The sequence below is a fragment of the Dunckerocampus dactyliophorus genome, chromosome 20, assembly GCF_027744805.1.
Source record: "Dunckerocampus dactyliophorus isolate RoL2022-P2 chromosome 20, RoL_Ddac_1.1, whole genome shotgun sequence".
NCBI classification, from domain to species: domain Eukaryota; kingdom Metazoa; phylum Chordata; class Actinopteri; order Syngnathiformes; family Syngnathidae; genus Dunckerocampus; species Dunckerocampus dactyliophorus.
The window spans coordinates 18929256-18950000 of record NC_072838.1 but is presented as its reverse complement, the minus strand read 5'-3'; the positions used below and the strand labels follow the sequence as shown (position 1 = coordinate 18950000).

General features: G+C 49.1%; 1 protein-coding gene across 1 annotated transcript in view; it reads right to left on the bottom strand.

Annotated features, from left to right (window-relative positions):
* Positions 1-14244, bottom strand: part of grin2da (glutamate receptor, ionotropic, N-methyl D-aspartate 2D, a) — a 94158-nt gene extending 79914 nt beyond the window's left edge. The window contains exon 1 of the mRNA XM_054762873.1: positions 13923-14244. The gene's annotated coding sequence lies outside the window, so the exon portion shown is untranslated. The remainder of the gene's footprint in view (positions 1-13922) is intronic.
* Positions 14245-20745: the final 6501 nt, after the last annotated feature.

Sequence of the window (20745 nt, the reverse complement as noted above, 5' to 3'; positions counted from 1 at the left end):
GTCTACCTTAGCGAAACGACCCTTAGGTTTGTGCAGGATGATTAACCTTTCCAATGAGCTCGGCTAGCTTGGTCAGCATTCTCCAACATCATTGGGGTTCTTGTTCAGACCGCACCAAAGCAACAAGGTGATGAGAAACCAAGCTACGTGAACAACTACATGCTTTCACATTGGCTGCTGCGACAAAAAACACTTTTGTGAGGTGCCGGTGGGTTGGTTATTGACGACGGCGAGCCGAGGCTGCGGTGAAGAGAGAGGAAGAGGCCGGTCGATAACGGGCTGCCTGACAGAGAGGTGGGAGGCGAGAGTCATTTGTGCGCCCGTGTCATCCACTGCGGGATGTTGGCGGGAGAAGGAGGGTTGGTGCTGATAAGTGACGTTAGCAAGGAGCCCAAACATGCTGTGACAACATGGCGTCCACCGTGCAGGATGGCGTCAGGAGCACAAACACTGAAGGACAAGTCGACGCCTCTTCAGAGGTGCCGCAGCAGCAGCTTGATGCCGCCAAGACTCATCGCTCAGCGCCTTTCGCTGTCCTGCTGTCAGCTCGGCCCGCCAGGCTGCCACTCACGCCAGGAAGCAGCCAGCTCATCCGAGGAGTGTCTCGTTGCACGCCCGAAGGTGGGAGGGGCCTTTTACGAGCGCCGCCTTCAGCTGAAATGTTCTGAGGGAGCGATTAATGGGGGGCGCCATCTGCTCGCCACTCGTGGTCACATGCACAAGATGCCACTTAGACGCGGAAGGGGCGGGAAGGAACGCGAGTGCTTGCGATTCAGCATTGAAGAAGAAGCGTGTAAACGTTGCCATCATCATTTCCGGTACGTGTGCAATACGCTCTTCGAATTTCGCAGCTTCACCCTATCACGTTTGTCAGTTATATGAATGAATGAATGATGGCTGTTATTACTCAACAATATGCACATTCAAGGTAGTACGACATCACATTTTTGACCTAAATTAAGCATTTCCCAGCATCAAGATGAACTAAAAGACCAATGTGAGGCATTCAGAACACGCATTCAAAGATGCTGAGAACAACACACACACACACAAGTCTTATTTATGTCTTATTTTCTCTTATTATGTCTCCTGTATTGGAGCGTAAAGATGACTAAAGGGGTGTTATTTCATGACCTGAGGGCTCTGATCATGTTAAAAACCATATTTAGAAGGTCATAAACAGGTTTTCTATCCTCTAACCTCAAAAGCATTGCATTTCTAAATAAGGAATCCTACTTCATGGAACTTCACTTATCAGCATCAGGACTGGATAAACTGCGATAAACGAGGGATTGCTTTATAACACAATACTAACAGACAACAAATTGGCCATGCAGTCATAAAATGCATAAGAATGGAGTTGAAATATAAAATAATTGAAAAATCCTATAAAGAAGTTGTAGTATTATATAAAAGAGTCAGGATTTCATAACATTTGAGTTAATATTACAAGCATAGAGTTGTCATTTTACACAAAAATGTCATCATTTCCCGTAAAATTTGTGATATTACAATAAAAAATGAATTTAAAAATCTTTTTATGTGGGAAGTTTCAATTTTTTAGAAAAAAAAAGTATTTGATGCAAATGGAGTCACGTGGCTGTGCAGCGGGGGCCATCCCGCGTGGGGGACGTGCCAGGGACCAAACTCGCGCACTAGCTGAGAAGTACACGTGTACTCAGTTTACGTGTTGAAGTGCAAGCCTGGACCAGACAGCGGACCGCGGTAGCCGCCATGTTGGTTGCGTAGCTGCTTTGAGGCGGCACGGTGATGATTGAAGACACGTCACAACCGACGAGCCCAGACAACAAAAGCAGGAAACGTCTTTAAAGCTCCGTCAAAGCCATCATGTCACCCCGTGACATTGTCTTTGTTTTCTTCCTCTCACTCGCCCCAACACGGCAAAATGGCAGCCGTGCAAGAGTGTAAACAAGTGGCGCAGAAACTCCCGCAGGATCAGCAGGCGGGCAAACAACAGTGAGATGTAGATAGCCTTCTCTGGAACGAACTGGACCGGTTCTGTTGGTTGAACAGAACCGGTCTCCTGGCACCCGCTGACGAGAAATTGCCCTCCCGCAACGAAGTCGTCGTTGATTGGCGGCCATGTTGAACTCATCAAGAGAACACTCGCCACCATCTGTGGTCGGACCATCACAGACACGCAGACAAAGACGTGTACGCCAGTTAGACAGCCAACATCAGATGTTTGGTCAACACAGCAAGGTTGCAACGATTCCATCCAGTCCAGACGGTCCTCATGCGGTCCTCATGCGGTCCTCATACAGTCTTTATATGGTCCCCACATGGTCCTCATATGGTCCTCATACCATCCTCATACTGTCCTCATATGGTCCATATGGTCCTCATTGCTGCACAACATCTCTTATATTGACCAAGGATGCACAAAGTTTCATTGTGCTTCTGTAGTTGAGTGAAATGTGGGCCAAATCTTCGTTTATGTGGTCTGTGAGAAAATGGTGTGCAATCAACTTGTGATGAACTTGTTTTTTGTTTCATGAAAATCCCACGTAAAATAAAGCAGCAGGAAAAAAAGATCTATTTATTGACTTGATGCATCTTTAGGTCTTTTGAGTAACACCGTGTTGACATCCCGTACATAGTATTTTAAATACTACATGTATTTTTCTCAATAAAGTGTCAATTTCTCAATTAGGCCAGGATGCCAGGAAGACTGGAAGCGCTCGTTATTGACAAAGTTGAATGTTGGTGTGCAAAGCCTTCTCTGCTGCCAGAAGCGCTGACCTCCACTGAGAAGTTCAGGTTGAATATCGGTTCCGTTAAATGACATGAATCTATGATGTTATTTAGCGGCGTGTTTCTGGGCTGCGGTGCTTCCAGTGGCGCATGTGCACGCAACATGTTTTATGGCCAATCACATGTCAGCTTCCGTGTGTTGCTACGTCAACGTAATCTGCCCAGGGCCTTCACAATCAAATTCCCAGGCATCCTGGTGAGATCGTTGTCACATTCACAGTTGCTGTGGGCTGTTTTTTTTAGCCAATCCGATTTCTCATTCAACTTCTGATTTGCCTCCAAGCCAGCTTGCAGGCCTGATTGGTTGATCGGAGCAAAAGTGGATAAGTTACGCCCACAATGGCTGACTGAGGAGAAATCGCTGGTAAGTAGATGTGCTTTTACTTTTTATTTTTTGTCACGTTATTAGATAAATATTGATTGTGAACTGCTTCAGATGTTGTTGCAGTGTAGATGATTGGAGTTGTCTGAACCTTTAATCAGCGAAACGTTCTATTTATGCTCGGCACATTTGGCTGATGTGATGCTACACACGCTTCCAACGCGCAGCAGAACCCTAACAGGCCTAAAGTCCCTCAGGCGTCAGCGTTAGTTTCATTAGGGGGGCCAAGGTGAGACCAGTTGGTTTCTGCGGAGTACAAGAGTAGCAGTGTGACTTCGTGACAATTCCCACTCAAACATTCCACAGCTAATGTGAGCATCTCATTGCATTAGCAGCGGCACAAACGAATAAAGCAGGAAGTGATTTTGGTCTTTCCCAGCAACCCCTCACTCCCCCGCATGTTTAAATCCCACAATGAAACCCGTCCTGGCACCGCAGAGACGCGCCGGACAGTGTGTGAATTATTTACCACACACCCGATTATCTGACTACACACGTCCTGCGTAGTCAGGCGGACTCAAGGTCGCTTGGGTCTGAGGGAGGAGACGAGCGACTGTCCGACCGGGGAACCTTGAAAACAAACTAGGGCACAGAAGAGGATGGTTCTTTTTACTGGCAACGAAACATTTAGCGTGACAAGCTGCTTTTACGGCACATGATGAATGTTCTGACCCAGTTCTTTGGGTGAAAACACTATTCACTCACTCATGCGGCTTCAAAACACAAGAGGACAGATGTCACCCCAGAAGGCGCAGGTTCAAGCGGGTCAAACAGAACCGAGTGATGGTGAGAGATCAGCTTGATCCGCGCCTGGCGTGAACAAAGAACAGTATCACAGCAAGCACACGAGGAAGATCTGGGTGTGACTAAAGATGTCTTTGTGTCAGATCAGGAGTCCATTAGCCTGCTGTCTGTCGACAAGTAGGTCGGCCCGAATTAATGAACAACCAGCAAACAGTTTGAGCCGCACACACGGTCCGCTGACTCCACAAATATGAGCGACAGTGTTTGTGTTTGTGTGTCGCAAATGTCACAGCCATTTATCACGCACGTGACACAAATGCCACCAGCTCGGGCAAGAAACCAACGCTTAATATGCGCCTAATGGCGTCACAACGTGGACTCACACATTCATCCATCGCTGAGCTCAGCTCATCCAGTCACATGGACGTGCACGATGTCACGCTGCCAACCTCAACTCACTAAGACACCAAAACCCAAGACTACTTGAACCTTTTACAAGTGCAGGTGTGCATGCTTGCACTTGTGTTGCTATGGCAACTGCTGTGCGACTCTTGCACCAATATACACATGCTGTACATCGACGTGACCGGGCCAACACCACATACAAGCCTCACCAAACCAATTTTAGGAAAACGGAAGACAATATTCTCAGGGCATTGAATCGATCACAACCGGGCTGTTCAGGTTGTCGTAGAAGACTAGGTGGGACACACACCAGTCAGACTAGATAGGACAGCGAGCTGTCATGAACTGATGATGCTCGGATGAGAGGTGAAATGTCTTCTAAGACAACCTGAACATCCACTTGCCATCGATTCAGGCCCTGCCCACATGGGAACGTTCCTGGGATTTGGGGTTTTTTTTGGCAGGTTGAAGAAAATGTGCTAATGTTGCATCCAGATGGGACGGAGCCCCCAGTGAAAAGGATGCAGTACACAAGGCACACCTTCATGTGGCACTGGAAACAGACCCGTGGACTCAACCACGTGACGCACCAAACTGTAGAAGAAGAAAGAACGCATGTGCGTAAGTCTGTCGTCTTCTGCTTTCCAAGCCTCGTCTAGACTTTTGGGGGGAACGGGTTTCGTCCGAGGGCAGGGTGGGTTTGAGATGCTTCGCTTAAAAGCGGTTGCTCTGCTCCAGCAGGCCGGATGTGGCCCGTGGGCCGCCGGTTGACATGACCAAGGCCAGCGTTGAAAAGGTCCAAATAACGGGGTGCGTGTCAACTACTGAGCCTGCTTCTGCTGCGTCGACCGTGGCAACGCATGCTGCATAGCTAACCTGGTCCTGAACATGTTGGCTGGGCAGCAGAGATCCTAGCGAGCCGACATGCGACTCCTCTGCTTATTTCCATTCACTTAGGGAGGGGAGAGGTGCTAGCGCTTGTAAAGTGGATCACGTGTATCACACGTACAGAAAACATGAAGGACGCATTTTGGTGATTCGAGATGCTGGTCGATATGCGCTAACAAAACGTTGACATCTTAGCGTTCTTATACGTGACAACGCAAGCGACACACAGTGGACCCCCACACACTCACCATTTCAGCATTTATGTCCACACTAATTTGCAATTTGGGTAAAATAATGAATTTTATCTCCAAAAACAGGCATTTTCTTCCACACAAGACACATGGCATTCACCCCCAGGTGGTCATAGCGTACCATGCGATACTACAGGCGACGTGTAGATCAGTCATCAACCTGCCCACAATTTTTACATGTTTATGTCCTAATGTTTCTTTCGGCAAGCACTAAGATGTCACCCTTTGTTTGGCAGTACTTGAACGCACCACTGTTGCGTTTGTTTGGACAAATATAATTTGACAACAAGTCCGCAGCTATCGTTGTCAGAACTGAAATGATTCTGGTTGTTATCAAGAAATCCGCTCTTAAATGACACGTTTTGTTGCCATCATTGCATTTGTCCAAAGAAATGCAGCTGTACTCGCAGCAGGCATTCAAGCTAAGACACAAGGGGGTGTAATCGTTTGTAATCCTGTCCTCCATGAGCACCGGATACACGCCAACACATCTTCATCCACGGTCGCTGCTGGTGGCCACCTACACGTTTTATACTGCAAAATGCATTCAGTAAGTGTGTGAGGCGTGTGTAGGCCTTACATGGAAGGAGAGTGTGTGGGGGGGGCAGTCATGTGTCAAGAATAGCCATTTTTACGGGAGTTCCTATGACTGCTTTTTGCCATTGGCCGATTAAGTCTGGAAGAAAATTCATTTTATTTTTACAAGATGCCGAGGGCCAAAAAACAAGCGACAGGCTAAAAATGCCCCCCAGGGCGTGCTTCGGACACCCCTGCATCACACATAATCCTCTTGTACTTTTTGCCTTTGATGTAATAAATATCATCCATGCTAACAGGAAGGAAAGGCACAACGTCAGGCTTTATGACGAATGAAGTCCATTCTTAATCTCACAGAACTCTGCTATTTGGCTCCGGTTCTGGTTCCCGTTCTGTTAGCTGCTGGAGGCTAAGTGCCTAGCGTGCTAAAATGCTGCTTGGAGTCTTTAAGGTGGGCGGGGACCTGTTACTGGCTCGATTCCCCCGCCGGGCCTTCGCGAGGTGTCAAGACCCGCCTAATTGACTACATTGTATTCTCTGAGCCGGAGTCACTGCCGCCTCCGGAGGCGGAGCCTGCAGGGAAGAGTCTCATCTTGAAACATCACTTTACTCTCCAGACGTGACCAGGCTGAGAGCTTGCCAGGCAGAACCGAGCAGAATCGGGACGTGTAAAGAAGGAAGAGGATGGACGGCAGTGCTGGATGAGTGTGTAGTCATGGACGCTTCCAACCCTCACTAGTCGCCATTTTGGCTACGTAGCAGAAGGGGAGGGACCACCAAACAAAAAGTGATGTTATACCTGCACACGCAATCGAGAAAAAGTCATAACTAGACGAGCACTTGAAGAGTGCAGACCTCCGCCAAGCGCCATGGTCCCCCCCATATCGTGAGTCACACCAAAATCATAGTCCTCCTTTTTTTGGATCAGTCTTTGATATTTTGTACAACCTGTTGGAAACTTGACCTGTATTTTTTCCCCAGGCGCTCTGACCATTTTTTGTGGCGTTCTATGCATAAATGCCGAAAACGGTCCCATTGGCAATGATAAAGAATCCTTTTAAAAACTCCTGGATCCCGACGGTGACCAGGATCACCCCCAAAATGGAATCAGTTCTTCCTCATCCCACGTCCCACAATTCCTGAAATGTTCATCTTCTCAAGTTCTGTGGAACACAAAACAAACGCCAGCAAATACAGAACCTCCTCTCTGTGCTTGCGCTGGCCTTTGCGGAGGTAACACATTCATCCTTGATGGGTGAAAGAATAGAGAAATAAAGCTGGTGGGGGTTTTATCAGGCAATCCAAATGGTGGCCATAATGCTCTGTCGAGTGGTTGCAACTCACCATTAAATAGGAGAGAAGAGAAAGCAGGTAAATGTTGTGGTATTTCCAGTAAGTGTGCAACCACAATCAACATGTGTGCACTTAAGAACTAAGTACACACTGTACACAGTACACTTCCTCAAGCAGACTGACGGAGGTGTTCCATTGGAGATGCAAGCCTTTCGTCCAACGTCCTGTTGATCTGGCCTGTTTGGGGCGACCCCCCCCCTTGGCTAGACAGGAGAGGGGCGTGGCTACAGACGTCCAGCAGGGCCAATGAGACGAGGCCTCGTCAACATGAAACTGCCATCAATAAGAGCGACAGAACCAGAACCCACACATGCTGCTGTCAACAAGTTCAATCTGAACCACGCTGTTCCGACCCGAGTACCTGTCGCTTACCTTGGACGTGTCCGCTAATAAGCGTTGCCATGGCAGCGGCTCTGGAAGTGGCTGCAGACATTTTGGGTTTATTGTTCCCAAGAAGCCACAAATGAAAAGCGTGTCTCGCTTGTCAAGTCAATTACCAGGAAACAGGATGGACCCGTCTTATTGGTTCTGCTCTTGTTGCCATCTGGCCCCCACACACACACACGCACAACTTCCCGACATGGCCGCATCACTTCCTCCTCATCCTCATCCGTTTCTCCTCATATCCTGCGTGTGTGTGTGTGTGAATGTGTGTGTGTGTGTGCATGTGTGTGTGTGTCTGCATGTGTGTATGTGTGTCTGCATGTGTGTGTGTGCGTGTGCGTGTCTGCGTGTGTGTGTGTGTGTGTGTGTCTGCGTGCATGTGTGTGTGTGTGTGCATGTGTGTGTGTGTGTGCATGTGTGTCTGTGTGTCTGCATGTGTGTGTGTGTGTGTGCGTGTCTGCGTGTGTGTGTGTGTGTGTGTGTGTGTGTGTGTCTGCGTGCATGTGTGTGTGTGTGCATGTGTGTGTGTGTGTGCATGTGTGTCTGTGTGCGTGTGTGTCTGCATGTGTGTGTGTGTGTGCGTGTGTTTGAGTGTGTGTGTGCGTGCGTGTGCGTGTGTGTGTGTGTGTGTGTGTGGGTGTGTGTGTGTCTGCGTGTGTGTGTGTGCATGTGTGTGTGTGTGCGCGTGTGTGTGTGTGCGTGCGTGTGTGCGTGTCTGCGTGTGTGTGTGCGTGCGTCTGCGTGCGTGTGTGTGTGCGCGTGTGTGCGTGTGTCTGCGTGCGTGTGTGCGTGCGTGTGTGTGTGCGTGTGTGTGTGTGTGCGTGCGTGTCTGTGTGCGTGTGCGTGTGCGTGCGTGTGTGCGTGTAGGCTCATTCATCTCCTCGTTCACAGAGGCTGATAAGGAGGAAAGAAGCGGATGAAAGGATGCAGGAAAGATGAAAGGACTGCAAGGAAAAACGTGATGAGGATGAGAATAGAGAAAGATGAAGGGATGAGGAGGAGGGAGAGGAGCGGGAGAAAGAACAAGTCATGAGGATGAGAGATGGAGGATTTGGAGGAGATGTTAAAAGGGTGTGAAGGATTAGAGAGGACAGCAGGTGAAGAAGAGAAGAAGAGGAAACGTAAACCAACTTAAGCAGGACGGACGGAGAGGAATTAAGGCAAGAGGAAGAGAGAAGGCGTAAGGAGACGTGAGTGGACAAGAGGAGAGGAAACAAGGCTGGACGGAGCGTGACACTAATTGGAAGAGGTGGAAAAGTAATGGACCACAGCAAAGAGGGAGGGGGGGATGAAGGGGGCAATCAAGGACAGAAGGAAGGAAGTGAGGAGGATGCACGTTCCAACACAAACATCAATCATCAGCACGTCCTCCCCCAGCTGCAACAGAACAACACCGTGAAGAAATGCTGGGAAACGTGGAATGAGGACATTTTGGGATGATGCCAGGCTGGGACGGTTGGGAAAGGCGAGAAATGACATTGATTTTCATGGGAATTCCATGTAGACATGGACATGTAGAATAGCAAGCCCATAGAAAGTAGAACATAGAATCACATGACAAGTGTGGAAGTTGTAGGAATTCTCAAGGTCATAAGGGAATTTGTGTTTAGAAAGTGGGAATTTTTGGGATGTGAGATGCTCCCTGTGACTATTGTCTTCATCCTGTCCTTGGATGCTCATGGCATTGAAAGAAAAGGTTCTCCTCCCATTCCGTGTGGAAGTTGTAAGTTTGTGGCTTCTTATGTTGTCTTTCTTCCCCACTCCGTTTGAAACCCTTGAAGTTTAGAAGAAATACATTTGAGGCTACCTGGTTAGCCCGCTAGCTCACTAGCATGCTAGATTGAGGCGGTCTTGAGTCCCTGTAGCATAACACTTGTAAACAATAAATAATAGGAGTGAAATAGTGACTACAGGGGTGTTGTTTTATGTCTACGGGGCTCTAATGATGTTCAAAACCATATTTACAAAGTCATAAGCAGCTTTTCTATGCTCTAACTATGAAAATGTTCCATTTGACAACATTGACTCCTATATCACAGACGTTCATTTATGGCGGTTGGTTCTGAAACCAATTAGCCGCCATATACGAGGGACGACTGTAAATAAGATATTTGAGAAGTTCATTGTAGAAGATTTCTGCAATTTGGGTTGATGAGGGGTGATGATGGGTCCCCGTTGAGAACGGCTGGTCTAAGGCCACGTGTGCATGAATGCATGCATTTTCAAAAGGTGGATTTTTCCACGGGTTGTGGCCTCTCGTCCACACACAAACGCAAGTTTTTGTCCTTAACAACTGAGCTTTTGGAGAAGACTTTCAAAAAGCAGATGTGGCTTAAGCGCGGGTGTGTGGACAACTGAGCTTTGGGTCGATCTCATCAGAAATGTGCAGCGTTGCCTCACGGTTTTGTACCTTGTCTAGGAACACAACACGAAGTTACTGACTTACGGGGGTTGCTTTCATTTTAGCCAGCGTAAGACGAGCGTGCGTTCACCATGTGGCACGAGCCCTGTGTGCATGTGTGCTGATTTGGAGGACAGCGTACACGTCGTCGTACATCGAACACGTCGTACATGGACGAACTGGGCTCAGCTATGGTATCTTTTTCAGGCTTCTGATTGGACAAAAGGCACACGACAGCGGGTGAATGTGTTTTGATGTTGGAATGGATGAAATGGGGGAAATGCGGTCGTAATTCTTCCCGATTCACACAATAACAACAACTTGAACAACTTACTGACCCGGTCAGGATCTCTGTTTCAAATTAAAAGCGTTTATTTCACTGTATTTTCATTGACGTGTCTGCCCTCCTACATGCCAAATGAGGACGTAAGGCGAGGAAACGAGGACTAGCAAGGAGCAGCAAACATTCCTGGGAACTGATCCAAAGCCAGTGATTCAGCCCATCAATGGGGATGAAGCCCCGCCCACACCGTCAGTGTGTGTACGTGTGTGTCATACCAATGAAACAAAGCATCGACACATTCAATGTAGGGCTTTGGCGAGGAGAGACGGAGAGAAAGGGGACGGAGGTTTGTTCGCAGCTTCTCAGCGCCACCTCCGCTTTGCAGTGATGGACTGTGGGGAAGTGATGACACATGACAGCTGCTCACACTAACGTATGGCTGCACTCAGGGTGTCTTCTTGGAAAACGTACGTCAGGGCACTTCAATAAGTATACTGTGTATGCTGTGTACTTACTTCCTGTGTGTGAATCCTTCGCTGTCTTTGCGTACTTAGCAGACATGATGACTGAAATATTTATCCACTTCTTCTTTTATACCTCCTTTTTTAACTGTAGTTTGTGCACACCCGGAGGTAACATGGACTCAAAGAAATTAGGATTGGACCAACTGTACCTGTTGATTTATCCTACGTAATCAAAAATATGACACGACTACTACACATCACTACTAGCAGGAGAACCCGAGTATAGAGGGGGAGGAGCCACCTGCTGTGGCCCAGCAAGGTGCACTGTATTCAGGCACACACTCCGAGCGGACGATGTGACGCCACGGAGGTCTCTGGCAAACCTTCTGCACTTTCCAAGCGCCTTGGCACAATAAGCCCCAGGCACCGTAGCTTTGCTGGCGTTTCAGGTGGCCGATAAGGTTTTTTTGTGTGCTCAATGGGCTTTTTTTTCCCCTCATCGTGGAGCATTTGGTACAACGTCCTTCGTCTTAAAGCGAATGTTTGTTTACCAGAGAGCTCAGGGACGTCACAGGCAGGAGAAAAAAGGCACGCTTGATTTGCTCACCCGTACAGTACTGGTAATCTCATCTCATTGGTGCATTTTTTTTAAATTATCGGTTACCTGAGCTAATTTTGATGTCAGGTTTACCGTCATATTTCCCTCATATTGGCTCGATAATTATCATTACGATAATTAGCGTGCACCCCTAATTATAAATGAATTTGTTATGACTTTTTCTGGCTTGTACGCCTTGCTTCAAATGAGACAGAGACTACACCATCGCTTCGTTCGGTGGTCCCTCCCCTTGGCAACTATTGAAGGTTCTAAGTGTCCAATCATTGCACTCTCGCCAACAAGCGGCCTGCACTTATACACTCAAAAGACTAAGTGCAAGCACACAAGTGTGCCAACTGAGACACAGCCTTAGACATTTTTCTGCTTGTTCTGTGTTCATCGTACAAACGACTTCCTGCCCCGCTTCCCTTATGGCCACACCCCTACTTCCTGTCCAGTCAATGAGAGACTTCCAAAGCGTCCAATCACATGTGAGCATCCAACACAGTGTTGAAGCTCAGCCAATCGTGTTTCTTTTACTGGCCAAAGACATGACAAAGGGCAGATAAAGCCCAGGTCACAACTGCTCGTACGCAAAAACGCAAGAAACGCGAAGTGAACGAGGGTGCGCATTTGACGTACTGATGTCCAAGCTGTGGACGGCCGTAGCAGAGGTTCTTTGCTACGGCAAACTAACTCTACGAGTGCTTTGCTATTTTCAGGTTGCAGGTTTGGGTAAAATGTCCATTTTTTGGTACGTCGGACGTATGGGCTCCGTATGTGTGTCGTGCACCACACGTGCACGCCAACACACGCTCACATATTTCTTTCACGCTGCATGCGTGTTGAGTAAGTGGGTGGTGTGTTGCCCGTACGCCGTGAATACATCCATGGCAGGCATAGAACGCTGCACGGGTGCCTACGGCTTTATTTGATGTGTTCACTGTACCTGCACCTGTATCATCAACGTACGTTTGCCTCTCCTCTGATGGCTGATATGGAAATCTATATTCATACGTGTAGCCGCATATGACGATTGGTGAATAAAGACCATCTACATGTCTTTTCATAAGCGTCATGAAGGGGAAAAAGACAATATATTACACATATTACGTTTGCATATTGACCATTTATCTTCATAAAGTGAAAGAAAGAAATATCACAGCATGTGACGTCGCAGAAGCTCTGTTGGAAAAAATTGTGAGGAAGTGAGGTACGTAGCCCCCATGGAGCGCAAGGTCAGTACTTTTATTCCAAGTTTGACGGACGTTGGTCGTACGTGCGGTGGCTGTAGCGATGAAGCGACAGCACGTTGGACTTACAGGTTGAACGTGATGTCACCCCTTCATGGTCACCACAATTACGTTAAAATTTTAAAAAACTACGATTTTGGGAACGCCACAAATCGTACGGCCAAAAAGTAGTACGTCCGGTTGTGACCTAAGCTTAAGACACACAAGTTGTCAACACTTTTTAACCCCTCAAACAGCAGCTTGGATTGCCAGCTAACGTGCTAAAATGCTAATCCACATGCCTCCAAACCGAGATGGACAAATGCGCGTCTAATCAGGACTCAACTTTCCTCATCAGGCTCATCGGCGTGTGTTTATGGCGTGAGGCTGGAGGTTGCCGTCTTGACTCATCACACCCGGTCCAGCGTGATCCGAGCGGACGAGACGACGACCTGCTGGAGCCTCAAAGTGCCGCCTCAGCAGCCCGCAGCTTCAAAATGGAGGAAGCAGGAGAGCGGAGCGGCTCAGAGCGGAGCGAGGTCATGCAAAATACGTCCGTCCGTCCGTCCTTGCTCTGCTCGGGCAGCCAAAACGTTAGCATCAAGTGCCAACAAGTAAAAGACAACACGAGCAGGAAATCTCTGCATTGGTACAGCATGTGCAGAAATGTGGGGTGGGGGGGCCAGAGGGTAAATGTAATACAGTGTGTGTGCGTGTGTGTGCAACTAACTGTTGAATCTGCCAGTGCACAAGGACATCATCATCATCATCATCATCAGTGTAGTAGCATTTCTGGGGGAAGTGTGTGGGGGGTGCTCTGACTCCCAATTACAGCTGCCCCCTTCCTCCCTCCCTCATCCTAGCTGCTGATGATCTTCACACTGAGGCTGCTTGCTGGTGCACCAGCTGCTGACGCGCGTGCACGTTGGAATGTGATATGTGCCCTTAAGCTAAAGGGGTGCGGGGGGAGGCCAAGTAAAGACAGCCCCCCCCCCCACCCCCCACCTATCCCCCACCTCTCCACCCCCCACTGCGGGCCGCTGGAGGCACGTATGCGCAACAGCCGGCCGGGACACGGCCGGGATGGGGGGGGGGGGGCGTCTATGTCCCACGTGCGTCACACCTCTGGAACTTGCACGCGCCTCAATGACAGAAGGTCAATGGCACACGCACGAGTGTGAAGGGCAAAGCCGGCGTGAGGCTGAAGTGACACGCGTGTACTCACAGTGCGCACGAGGCTCTTCTCCTTCTTCTCCTCCGTCTCGTGCCGCTCTCTCACTCCATCCGTCCATTCCTCCGCCGGACATCCTCTCTGATCACAGTGGCGGGATCACGTCCTCGGAGCCCAGCCCAAACACGTCATGTCACCCGCCCCTCAAACACGCACACACAGACAGACGGACACGGAGACAGACGCGCGTCCCTGAGAAGACGCAGACGCTGAGGCGGTGGGCAGCTGTGGTCCACGCAGCGTGGCTACATGTTGCTGCTGCCGCCTCACTGTCGCTCTCGCTCGCTCCTCTTTGCTTAACATTCAGTATGTACGCCCCGTTACCTAGCAACCTCTCTCTACCTCCCCTCTCTCTCCCCCCTCCCCTCACCACTTTCCCGCTACACGTGTTGAATGCAAACTAACTTACATCCATCCTTTCCTCGCTTCCTCTCCTCCTTTCCCTCAACCCCCCAGGAGACCCCCCCCCCCCCTTCCATCCTGTCAATGAAAACAGTGACGACATTCAAATTCAAACTTTGATATTCCAGAAATGTCGGCGCACTAGGGGGCGTGTCTTACGAGTCACATGAGGTCTTCATCTGAGCACGAGGTCGCCTTGTTCCCGCCTTTCGTGCTGCAGAATCCAGGAGACGGCCAACGGCCAACAGCCAACCGCCCCCCCACCCACCCAACCCGGCCCGGCCCGGCCCCGCCCCGCCTTCGCACGCCAGCGTCCTCCGGCTGACAGGAAAATAAAAATAGCAAAGGAGGCCAGTCGGCCAGCGAGAGACGTTTAAAAATAGACTTTAATCATCATGGCGTCGGGCGGCCATCTTAATTCCTGCATACACTGCAGGAGGAACGACATCATCAAGTACTGTAGTCACCTGACTCTTGTTGTTTGTAATGTTACAACTTCCTCGTTCCAACGTCAAACATCTCCCCACAGGAAGTGACATCATCCAGTAGCATCGCAGCACTGTCTGATACGCCCTCGTTTGTTTGTGCGTGCGGCGAGGTGAAGCAAGTGCGAGCTCTCCGTGGCGCCGTAATGGAGGAAAAGTGCCAGACGAGCTAATGCAAGCGCCATTATTTTCATTTCGGCGCCGGTTTGCTTAATGTTCCTCGTCCAGGCGCTTTCCCGCCTGTGACGTGGCGGCCGGTTGCAGAGCGGCTGCTTCCCGTGACCCGGGAGACGCTCATGCGATAACGAGGAACAAATGATGCATTCGCGCTCGGCGGGGGGAACAACAGTGGGAATACGGCGCTCCTAGGACCGGCACAGAGATCCATTAGCGAGCCCGTGAGGAGGATGCGGGTCAGCCTGGTTCTTTTATGGTTCGGGTGAGCTCTGCAGGAGGTGTTGGTTAGCCAATATTTACATGTGGATTAGCAAAATGTCTTCGTTTTTTGTTGGAACCAATGAAAAGCACAGGTAGGAGGCCACTGTGGACCGACTCTAGAGTGGAACACTACCAGCACGTCCAAAGGACAGGCCGAGATGCCCTGAAAGCATCGAATCCTGCAAACCACGCCACTTCATGTGGGATACTTCATGAACATGACAAGTCCAGCACATGTCCACGAAGAAGAGAGAAGCGTCATCCCGTTTCCTAATCTCACGATGGGAGCGTCTGCAGGAATAGCAACGTCACTAACGGGATGACTCGCCACATCGCATCCCACGCAGAGGCCTCGTCATGTCCATGGTGTTATCTTCCATGTTGGATGCTAAAGTTTCGGCCAGTATGGCGCCAAGATGGCACCCTTGACCACCTGTTGCCGTCGGCAGGCATGATGAGCTCAAGTGTCTCAATTGGCGCACCTCCGTACTTGCACTTCATCTTAGACGGCAAAATGCGTGCACTGTCAGTCCCGGATGTTGCACTCAGTGCTGGACACTTAACACTCTCAAAAGTCGCCATGTTGGCTTTGTACCGTAAAAGGAGGGACTAACCCTAACCCTAACTCTAACCCGAGATAATGGGGGCTGAGGAGCAACCCGTATCGTTGGAAAGCAGTGAACAAAAGCAAGAGAAGAATCAGATAAATTGCCACGGTTATTTCCCGCCATGACAGTCATCAACATGGGACAGCACTACAGTCCAAATTCACGCACTCTGGAAGTAAGTACACAGTATACAGTACATACTGAAGTGTACTGACAGAATATTGATTATCCATTATTATTATTAATATTCATTATTTCTGTGCTATTCCGTTATTGAATCGGATCGGGTCTGGAACCAATTAACCAAGATAAACGAGGGCCAACTGTGATCGTCATTTCCACTAAGTGTGCAACGACAGTAATGCATTTGACATGCACACTCAAGAACTCAGTGCAGCGTGTACGCAGCATACGAGCGCACGTGTCCCTTTAGCAGCCGTCCACAGTTGTTCCTCTAAGAGGGTGGAGGTGTTTCCCAGGAGGCCTTATAGGACCACCAACTAAATCTTTACAGTTAAGATGCGACGTCTCACAAAAAAATAAGAAGACATCGCAGAACGCTGGCCAGAGCAAACTTCATCTACTTCCTGTCAAATGAAGCTGCCCGCCTGCGGCCAACGGCGGCCATGATGATTGACAAGCGGCCTCTCGCTGGACGGCGGTTGTCGATGTGTATCTGCTCCACATTTTGGCCAAAGTGTATTGATGGTGATGAATTAAAGATGAGGCACACGTGCACTTTTGGACGCCGCCAGGCAGAGTGGAGATATAACGCAAGTGTTGATTAGCACCTGATGAGTCACGGGGGGGGCAAGGGGGGATCGCTCTGATTTCCCATTGAGTGCAAAGGAAAAAGTCAAGTCTAGAAAATCTACATGAAGTGTTGTTCACATCACATGGACCATAAAACAGGGGTGTCCAAAGTGTGGCTTGGGGGCCATCTTCAGGCCCTCGTCATGAGGCCAACATAGCATGCATGATTGATGAGATGGTATCAGATATCATAGCATCTGATGAGATGGTATCAAATATCATAGCATCTGCAAAAGACAAAATGTGTCAAAGTGGAAGACCAACATGTCCCAGACGATAACGTCCGAAGATGTTTCTCGGGCTGTGGGTACTCCGGGGGGGGGGCTGAGTCGGTTGAGGGAATGAGGCTGCGATTAGTGTAATGAAATCTGCCTCACTGGAATAATGAGCGGCAAATAAAGGTGCCATTAGGGGAGGAGCCGTGTGTCATTTGCAGCCCAAACGTTATGCTCAACCTGCATGCATCATCACGCCGCCATCTTTGTTGTGTCTCCATCGGCGCCACTCATCTTCATCACGTGTTTAAATCAAGAAACACGTGGGCACAAAACGATTTCTTTTTTTGTTCACCACGTTTGCTTCGCCCTAACAACACATTCACGTCTTTGACTTGTCTCCTCACTCGGGGTGTCACGAGACACACGAGGTGAATGTCCCACGAGGAACAACACGAGGCAACATCCTCTTCCTGCCTGTTAGGAGGCACGCATGCACATGTCAATATATTGAGGCTGGCAAAAGGATCCAGTTCATTCTCATTTCTTGTGTGATGAATTAATTTCTTTATTATTGTCCCAGCTCTCGTGCCCACCAGACAGTTTTCTTCCAAAAGAGAAATCTTGTCATGTTTTAATTTCGCGAGATCTTGTGACTCACTTGTGGATGGAGATGATCCGTCTTCATCATCAAGGTGTGAAGATGCTGTCCTAACTTTCAAATGAAATGTCTCAAGTTGCCGAGGCGAACAAGAAAGAAAAGAGCGCTGCAGACATCCAAACACGAGACGGACTTGACGGGAAGCAGACGGTGGCGGTGGCGCAGACGGAGACCATTGCGGGGTGAGAGGAGACGCTTGAAAGAGACAGACACGTTGACAGCCTCAAAGAGACGAGCGGGAAGACAGGTCGGCGTGCATCGAGGCCTCGTTGCCTCGGGAAACCACCAGCTGATCACGCATTCACGGATGAGGAAGTTTGGTCAATCTTTGGTGTCCCCAGGGGACAATTAGGACAATGCAGGTTGAAGTTGTGGGCTGGTAAAAGACGTTGATGGACGTGTCGGAATGGTGGATGGATTGACAGGTGGCTGACAGGTCAATGAGATGGACCGACGCAATGAAGCCCCGGCCTGACCTCCTGACAGGAATCACTAGCATAATGCTAACATAGCTTCAGTAAGATAGTGGGTGGTGGGGGGTACAGCGTCTCCATGTACTGTCCCATATTTTCCATCCTCTCAAGAAGACATGGTGGTTGCCAGCTAACTGACACTTTTTCAGTCTTTATGGCAGCACCTCAGTCGTACATCTCCAGCCTTCCTCTTTCTGCCTGTGGGCGGTGAAGGTGTGTGTGTGTGTGTGTGGGGGGGGGGGGGGGGGGGGGGGGGGGGGGGTGTTGGCCAACAGATTTACGCTCCATCAAGCTGCACTCCATGATTCTTCTTCCCTGCTCCTCGGCCACGTCTATGTCTACACCCGGCCGCCTTTGAGTCACCTCACGGCTCGTTAATCATGATGAACATTCCTATGGAGGCCGTTCCTCAGCGACTACCTGGCTACACCTGCTGCTGCGGCGATAGCGGGGTAGGGTGGGGCGTAGCACAGGAAAGTGCTGAGTCATGATGGATGGAAGATGGATTTACTGTTGCTTTTCCTAACAGGACAGAAGGTTTATCCAGGAGGAACATGCGGCAGTAAATACAATTGTGGTGTGATGACGCCACACACGATGATGCCATCAGGTGACTCAACGGCAGGTCACCTTGCAGCATTATATTGGGTGCCACTGGGGGTGTCAGGTTCATTTTATTTGAGTTGCATTTGGTATATGGCGCCACACCCCAGCATAACTCATCTAAGGACACCTTTCAGCGTGTCTCCTTTGTCTCGGCAGGGTCGCACAGCCTATTCATGCTTTGCACTCATGAAGCGTCTTGGTGGGACTGGGGGCCAGCATCAAGGCTTTCAATCGCATTACAGTTACGCCGCATCTGTGCATGTGTTCGTGTCACACACACACACACACTTTGAATGTGCACGTGTGCTCCCCACAACCTGCACCAAGCCCAAACCTTGCAGAAAGACTGAGCAGCATTGGCAGTACGTCTCCATGGTTACTGAACATTTCCGGAGAGATCAAGAAAGGATAACCGTCCGATGAAAAGAAGCTAATGAAAGGACATCGTTTGCTGTCCACACCTGAAGGAGTCGGGCTCGGCCCGTCCAGCAGAGACGTGTCCTGGTTCTGGTTCTGGGGTTGGAATTGTAAGCTGAAGTGGAATGTGGGTTTTGGTGTGGAGGAAGACATCACCATCGTGATGTTTCAACCCTTCCTGTGTGTAGGCGACTCTACCGTGCTTGGACAGGAAGTGGTGTGAAAATGGGCGGAGTCTGCAGCAAACATTCCAGCGTTCCTCAACAAGCACCACTGATGAAGTGGACATCTGGCCCCCATGCGTGCACTAGACCTGTCCCCATAACTGATTTTGCTGTGCTACAAATGATCTCAGTCCTCATCTCATGTGGAGCAGAACCACCAACAATAAATCTGGACCGCCACAGTGTAATTGCTTTTCTTTTTACTCACTTTTTTCCCAAGCCACCACCGCCACAAATAGATAGTAGTCCTGCGGGATACTCTCCATGATGACACGCCAAGTCTCGTTGCAGCGGAAGGAAACATTCCAGGTGCGAATCCACGTTCCTCAGACAGCAAGATGCCAAAACTTTGTTGGGCAGAAAGACAAAAAACTTGTTTCTCTTCACTGGCAGCCTCAGGCAAAGTGTTTCAGTCCCTAAGAGAATGTGTAAACATCTCCAAGCTACAAACTAAACTGCTGGAAGAACGTCTCTTGCCTGAGTACTAGAAATAAATCTTCGTCCTCATCACTTTAAAAAACAGATTCATGGGTGAAAAGTATTACCTCTTCATTAATCGATGGATCAATGTCCCTTAGGTGCCCCCCAATCCTCATTCTCCAGCTTGGGAAGACATTTTGGACAAGTGCATGCTTCCAACTGTGTGGGAACACTTTGAAGAAAGGCCAGTGCACAAAGGAAGCTCTGCAAGGGCTTGCTTGGAGGAGTTTGGTGCAGAAGAAGAACAAGGAACTGGACACAGTATAATTATACTGTATCTGCAAAGATGAAACACTTTCTTCACTTGTCACATCCTGCAAGGTTTTCACTGCATGTGTGTGTGCATGTGTGTGTGTGCACGTGTGTGTGTGCATGTCCTCCAGGAAAGGCGCTTGTCTTTGAAATGCATCATCACCAGATGAAAAAGGTTTTTGTGGTTGAAGTATTTGACTGGTTAAAGGATGGGCTGACAAAAGAGTAAATGTAAATTAGAGCAGCACCACAAGCCTTCATGTCTGCTTCATGGCTCGGCAACGGCGGGCTCGCTGTCACTCACGCCCACCCGGTGGCGTTCAGCCATGCTAATGTTGAGGACGAGCATGAGAATGAGAGGTCATTTCCATGCTAAATTGTTGTTGAAAAGATGTCTAAAGATAGAACCACCGCTTGTGGAGGACCTGGACAACGTGTGTGTGTGTGTGTGTGTGTGTGTGTGTGTGTGTGAATGGGAGGGGCGGAGCCTACACACACAACAGCCTGGATAATTATGCTAATTGAGAGCCTACAGAGCACATCAGGAAATCTAATGTACTTTATTTTTTCCCTGTTTTCATTTTTTTAATTCCGATTTGGACCTTTTACACGTACAGTATCTCCCCAGCACAGAGTAAATAGCAAATCAAATGTCAGTATTAGTGGTGAGGAGCGATACGTCTTATACTTCAAATGGGTTTCATGAGTGCGTGAGGTGCACCTACGGATTCAACCAGGATTGT